This window comes from Camelina sativa, chromosome 2 (assembly GCF_000633955.1).
Source record: "Camelina sativa cultivar DH55 chromosome 2, Cs, whole genome shotgun sequence".
Taxonomy (NCBI): Eukaryota; Viridiplantae; Streptophyta; class Magnoliopsida; order Brassicales; family Brassicaceae; genus Camelina; species Camelina sativa.
The window spans coordinates 2,243,302-2,250,620 of record NC_025686.1 but is presented as its reverse complement, the minus strand read 5'-3'; the positions used below and the strand labels follow the sequence as shown (position 1 = coordinate 2,250,620).

General features: G+C 38.7%; 1 long non-coding RNA gene across 5 annotated transcripts; it reads left to right on the top strand.

Moving 5' to 3' along the window:
* LOC104715224 lies at positions 406-2,571 on the top strand. Of its 5 annotated transcripts, none has more exons than XR_755912.2 (4): positions 406-527; positions 953-983; positions 1,915-2,057; positions 2,148-2,571. It is a non-coding gene; the product is annotated as an uncharacterized LOC104715224 (long non-coding RNA). The 5 variants fall into 5 exon arrangements; XR_755914.2 differs by having other exon boundaries at positions 1,395-2,057; XR_755915.2 differs by having other exon boundaries at positions 406-821; positions 1,395-2,057.

Below are 7,319 nucleotides of genomic sequence, written 5' to 3'. Positions count from 1 at the left end.
ATGAGAAAATTTTATGTAAGAGATCATGGATTATTATATTCCAAATAGTACACAATTAATTCATAAAAAATTTATGAACTCCCCTTACTCAAATCCACCTATAAACATGCTCTAATAAGTCTTAAACTTATATAAAGTACCTGACGTCTGACGACGACGTTATTTACAATTATACACTACTGTTAACGTTTCTGATAAAAGTATGAAACTGTTAATTTCGCTAAACCACAGCCAAAATTTGAGTTATGTTCTTCTCCGTTGATATTGTTACGTGTACGCCATCCCACGGTTCGTGAACCTCAGAAAGCAATGTTGATGGGCCTAAAAAGAATCAGAAAAGGCCCATTTAAGCTGTTAACTGTATCAAAAACTCCCACATCGCTTAGAACAAGAAAAGAAGCAAAGTTTATAAATGGTTAGAGTCGAGTATATGGTTGTCCCTTTGGGGACATCCGATAAAATTGGAACGATACAGAGAAGATTAGCATGGCCCCTGCGCAAGGATGACACGCACAAATCGAGAAATGGTCCAAATTTTTTTTTACCTCTAATTTCTGATGATCAAACCCTAGATAGATCTCTGTTAATTTTACAGCTCGATTTTGAAACCTTAGAGTTCCCAATTTTTGCTGTTTCAGTTCTAATGTTCGTTGTTAAACGGTTTTGTTCCCATCTCTGTTCTAGTTAAAGCTTAAAACTCTTATACACAATTGATTGTTTTTGAAGGACTTCTCCACTTCAAGTTTTTTATTAACGAATAATGAGTCTTCGTCCTCAATTCACCATTTGATTCAGTTTACGAGTAAACACGTGTTGTTGCGGTTGGTGAAATGGTTTTTTATTCTCTTATTAGCTTTTATCTTCTATTCTACTTAGCTATTGGGAGTTTCAAGCATGAAATTTTGGTTGAATTTTCCCCAATGCTTCTCTATTGTGTCCATTTCCTTTTCAGGTTCTGAAGGCTATGAGTTTCTGCAATTCTGGTAGTCCTCTCGACCCCTTTGAATTGGTTTTAGTCAATCTCTTAGCAATGTCCTGTGTTGTGTGTACAAACATTATCAAGACTTTAATACTGGTTAGGTGTTAAAGATACAATTTTTTCTCTTTTCATAAATTTTCTGCACCTGTCTGAGTCAATTTCTCATTGGATGTGAATAGAGTTTTAAGGAATGTGGTCATGTGGAAAATGAACTAGAAAACTGGTCTGGATCAGGGACACAAGTGTTTAGAGTTAAAAAATGATTAGAGGTATATTGGCAAGATATTAACCCCTTTTAGCAATGTCCTGTGTTTATGTGTACCAAAAAGATCAAGACTTTAGTGCTGGTTAACATCTGTTTTCTGAAATTTTATGCACCTGTCTGAATCAGTTTTATTCGTTTGGATGGGAATAGGGTTTTAGCCTTGTAGGGAATGAGGTAAATGAATAGAAAGCTGGTTTGGATCAAAGACACAAGAGGGAGGTTGAAGAGACATGTTTAGTGTTTAGGTTTACTGAGACAATTGATGTTCACCGTTTCTAGAAAGTTTTGGCAATTTTACTGGATGTTTCTTATGTGGTGTGGATCAATTGCGTTAGCTAAATGTAAGAGCTTTAAAGCTCAGAAGATATCAAATGGTTACGTTGTAGAATCACATTCCATAAGGTCTTTGAATCATCCAAGGAAGTTTTCCAATGTTCTAGTTGAAATTGATGACCTGAGCGTACTTGTCTCAGACTCAGACTGTGGTTTACTGTTGGGTCCATTTCCTTTTTGGTTTTTGAAGACTCTTAACGTTTCTGAAACTTTGGTAATCTTGTAAACCCTTGTGAAATGGTTTTGGTTGATCTCTTAACAGTGTTTAAAGATGAAGACTTTATTTCTGCACCTGAGTGAATTTAACCCCTTCATTGTTTTGAAATTTTGGTTTTAGGAAATGAGGAAAGTTTACAGGAAGCTGGTGTAAATTAGAGACCCTTTAGCGAGGGTGAAGATACACGTTTATGGTGTAAATTGACATGAGAGCCATTAACTTCTTGCATTTGAATTGACAGAATCAGAGTGTTCTTGTCTTAGGTAAACCTGCTTAAACCCAAAGAGCTTGGTTCTTGTAGTTTCACATTTTCAGTCTTCAGGATCCCAAAAAAAACTAACTCCATTTATCAGGACAACTACTAGCTAGCCTCTTATGGATATGGAGCAGACTCAGGAATCTACTGAATTGCTAAGAAGCAGTGATGGGGAAGTTCAGTTTTCAGTCACAACAACAACAAAGAGAAACTAAAAGCAAAGACATAAAAAGAGTCACAACCTTAGGATATGAGCTTTTAAGTTGATTCTGAGCAAAAGGAAAGAAAGGCTTTTTGTGTTTCCCGGTTGCTTGTGAGTTGGAGAAGAAGATTAAAGTGCTTGCTTTCACTTGCTGGGGAGATTTTTAGTTTTCAGCTTTGTAATCTTTGTTCTTTGAAATGTTCCTTCTATTGTAGACATGGTGTGTTTACAAGATTCTTTGAATTTGTTTGTACTTTAAAAAATGTAAAACTTAGCTCTCTGTGTTTGTAATGCTTTGAAGCTTTGAAGCTTTGTAATTCATTTCGTTTGAAAACTTTATAATTTACCAATTAAAGTGAGGTCCAACAAACCGGACTTAACCGAACCAAACGATTCCGGTTTAATGTAATTGTACTTTTACACACGTAGAGTTGGAAACGCAAGTGGAGAGAGAGGAGTCGGGCTTTAAATACTAAAATGCTTTGTTAAATTCTTTTCATTTTACTATCTTCGCTAATTCCTCTGTTTCTCTTGCGACATGTCTGAGTTTATCGATCAAGGTAATCCCATGATGGAAGATTTGAATCTTCGAGAAGAAAGAGTGCAAGAGTCTGAAGATTTTACGCAAGTTGTCTCTGCTGCGCCTGCTTCTTGTTCCGCCATTACTGAAGCCAGCAATAAAACAGATGCTTCTTCTTCAAGAAACCGTGACGGTTGTGAAACTGGCGAGACAGAGATGGTAGATAAAGAAGACGATCGCAATGATGGTGATGATCCCAAGATGGAAGATATGAATCTTCAAGAAGGCTCGAATCCGGAGCTTTATGATGATGGTGCTCTCGCTCAGGAATCACAAGTGGAAAACTCTGAATCCAGCATGAAAACAGATTCTTCTCCTTCTTCAAGAAACGGTGAAAGTAGTGAAACTGGCGTGACAACAATGGTAGCTGAAGAAGATGATCGCAGTGATGGTGATGACGAAGAATATGAGTCCAAGGTAAATACGAATTGCGTAGATAATATTTCGAGTTTACTTGATATGCAAGTATGTAAGATAGATGCTTAAATGTGGAATCTTGGTTACAAATGCAGAGCGATGAAGAAACCAGTAGTCTTGTTACTCAGCCTCCTGAAGTAATTGTTGGATTAGGTACTCAGCCTCATCGTTCTGTCTATGATACCTCTCCACTGATGAATCCTCCTCGAGACAATGTTGGATTCAGTAGTCTTGTTACTCAGCCTTCACATCAGAATCCAAGGGTTGATCAGATTGCTAGGATTGGTCAAACGATGAACCCACAGCAGCAACACAAAAGACCAAACCGTGGATCAGCATTGGATGCAAGTTATCAGAACAATTTCAGGCAACCTCTTGGTATGCAGCAGCATCCGATGGCTAACCAGTTTCCCAATCTAGTCCCAATGCAAACTCAGATGTTTAATCCAGGGCATGCACCTGCACCATGGGGACCACAGAACACATATCATCAGCATCCGATGGCTAACCAGATTCCAAATGTAGTCCCAATGCAACCTCCTCAGATGTTTAATCCAGGGCTTGTACCTGCACCATTGGGACCACAGAACACATATCAACAGCATCCGATGGCTAACCAGATTCCAAATGTAGTCCCAATGCAACCTCAGATGTTTAAGCCATGGCTTGCACCTGCACCACGGGGACTACAGAACACATATCAGCAGCATCCGATGGCTAACCAGATTCCCAATGTAGTCCCAATGCAAACTCAGATGTTTAATCCAGGGCCTGCACCTGAAACATGGAGGGTTCAGATCACATATCAACAGGATTCCATGGGGATTCAGAATTTTATGCCATGGCATGTATTTAAACAGCTGGACTGCCCATTGTCAATGGGGCCAATCATGTCTCCAGTGCTGGCTGCGAGGGATAGTGGCTATGTAATTGAACAAAGATTGATCAGTAGGGGAATGAGGCCAAGACAGGATCCAGTAATGCTCCCATATCTGCACCCATATCAACATCCAGAGGCTAACCGGCAGAACCTGAGATTGGCGCAATTCAGAAGTGACGAAGTGTTTACTACAATGACACCAGATGGACAGCGAAGAACATTTGTTATAGTTCGGAACCATTTCAACCCACAACAACGCACTGTCGTGTACATAGATGCTGTATATGTGAGAGCACCACTGGCTGAGGTGCATCGTATGGTGCAACTTCATAATCAAGCGCAACAGCCAACGCTGTCTGAGGAGGTTGACGGTCCTGCAGCTTCTGAACAAGGTGGAGATCAGCAGCAGTCTCAGGAGGTTGACGGTCCGGCATCTTCTGAACTAGATCAGCATCAGTCTCAGGAGGTTGACGGTCCGGCATCTTCTGAACTAGATCAGCATCAGTCTCAGGAGGTTGACGGTCCTGCGTCTTCTGAACAAGGTGGAGATCAGCAGCAGCAGCCTAGGTAAAACGATTCTTGACAGTTTGACATGTTTTCCAAGTTTTTCTTTTCTACCAAAAACTCTCTCAGATTGGTTTAGTATTGAAAAAGTCTCGAACAAGCAAAGAGTGATACCATTGTTATGATACTAAAAAGTTCACTCTACTAGTCTGAAAAAGTTGTCTTTTTTAGAATGCCCCATTTTGTGTAATCTCCCTAGGACTCAGAAACGTTGATCAACTGTGTAGTCAAAGATCTAATCAAAAGTGTGGAAAACAAAATGAAAATTGCAGATGAAGAAAGCTATACTCTTCTCAATCGTGTAGTTTAGCAATTCGTTTCTCATCTCCAAAATAAGAAAAAGGGAGCCAATTTCAATCCTTTTCAGTGAAAGCTCAATCTAGTATTCATAAAGATTATCTTTTTTACAATGCCCTGTTTTGTGTTATATCGAATTGAGAACTCAGAGAGATATCGAAGGATTTGTGAGAAGGAAAAAAAAAACAGAGCTGACAAAGCCACGAGAGAGAGAGATTTGATGGTTTCAAAAAATCTGAGAGAGAGAGAGAGCTGAGAGAAGGATCGGTTATGTTCTACGCTTACACAGTCTGGGTTTTGTTGATTTAGGGATTTGATGGTTTTGAATTTGGGGATTTCTTTTTACTGTTAACGTCTCTGATAAAATTGTTAATTTCGGTAAAGTCACAGCCAAAATTTGAGTACTATTCTTCCCCGTTGATATTGCTACGTGTACGTCATCCGACGGATCGTGCACCTCAGAAAGCAATGTTGATGGGCCTGAAAAGAATCACAAAAGGCCCATTAAAGCTGTTAACTATATCAAAAATCCCACATCGTTTAGGTGAAGAGAGAGAGCTGTGCTTAAATAAGGTTAGAGACGAGTATATGATTGTCCCTTCGGGGACATCCGATAAAATTGGAACGATACAGAGAAGATTAGCATGGCCCCTGCGCAAGGATGACACGCACAAATCGAGAAATGGTCCAAATTTTTTTTTTCCTCTAATGATGAGACCATAGATAGATCTCTGTTGTTGCAGGCTTTGATGTGTTAGTTCTCTTATGATCTTCTACTTTGTCCTATAGTCTGGTTTATTGAACCTCACTAATTGGTAAATGGTAATTATGTAGTTTTCACATCTAAAGCTCATATCCTAAGGTTGTGACTCTTTTTATGTCTTTGCTTTTAGTTCCCCTTTGTTGTTGTGACTGAGAGAAACTGAACGTCTCTCCACAATCCATTGGTGAACTAAATGAGTCTGTTACAGTAGAAGGAACTTTACAAAGATTACAAGGCTGAAAACTAAATCTCCCCACCAATTGAAAGCACGCACATTAAATTTTCTTCTCCTCTAGAGCCAATTCACAAGCAACCGGGAACACACAAAAAAAGCCTTTCTTTCTTTTTGCTGCAGAATCAACTTAAAGCTCATATCTGTGACTCTTTTTTATGTCTTTGCTTGAGTTTCCCGTTGTTGTTGTTGTGACTGAGAACTGAACTTCTCATTCAATGCGTCTTTGCAATTCAGTAGAATCCTGAGTCTTCTCCATATCCATAAACCAAATTTTCAAAACAATGAAGGGATTAGATTCACTCAGGTGCAGAGATAGAAAATTGTCTCTTAGGTGAAGAGAGAGAGCTGTGCTTAAATAAGGTTAGAGACGAGTATATGATTGCATCCGATAAAATTGGAACGATACAGAGAAGATTAGCATGGCCCCTGCGCAAGGATGACACGCACAAATCGAGAAATGGTCCAAATTTTTTTTTTCCTCTAATTTCTGATGATCAAACCTCTGTTGTTGCAGGCTTTGATGTTCGTTCGTTGTCTAATGTGTGTGGTTCCCTTTTAAAACTCTTATGCTCTTCTAGTTTATCCTACACTTCTAGTTTATCCTACAGGCTTGCAGCAAAAAACTCTATTTGGTCTCACCTTTTCAGGTTTGGAGACTCTTGAGTTTTCGAAATTCTGTCAACCCTCAAATTGGTTTTGGCCAATCTCTTAGCAACTATAATGTCGGTTAGGTGTTATAAAGACAAATTTGAATCTTCTTTCTGAAATTTTTTTGCACTTATCTGATACAATGGTAATAGGGTTTTAGAGAATGTGGAAAATGCATAGAAAGCTGGTTTGGATCAAAGACACAAGAGGGAGGGTGCAGAAACAAGTTTCAGAGACAATTGATGTTCACTTCTTCTTATGTAGTGTCGATCAGTTGTCCTTAGATAAATGTTACAGCTTTAAGGTAAGAAGAATCAAATGATTACTTTTGTAGAATCACATTACATAAGGTCTTTGAATCATCAAAGATGATGTTCTACTTGAAAAAGATGACGTGAGGCTACTTGTCTCAACTGTGGTTTACTCTGTTATTTAAGTAAACTAGGAGCTTGACTCTGTTTCAGTCTCCAATGATTATATTTAGTTATTGTAATACAGTTATAAAGATATCTACTATCCTCTAATGAGTCTTAAGATTGTGGTTTAGCCTTGTTATTTAGGTGAATTGCAGTAAGTCCATGAAACCTGAAACCAATCAGAAGATTCAAATCGGCAATTATTTCCCTGTATACCCCCAAGTCTAGCTTCAATGATGTACTACCGGCAGCAACAATTCATGAGTG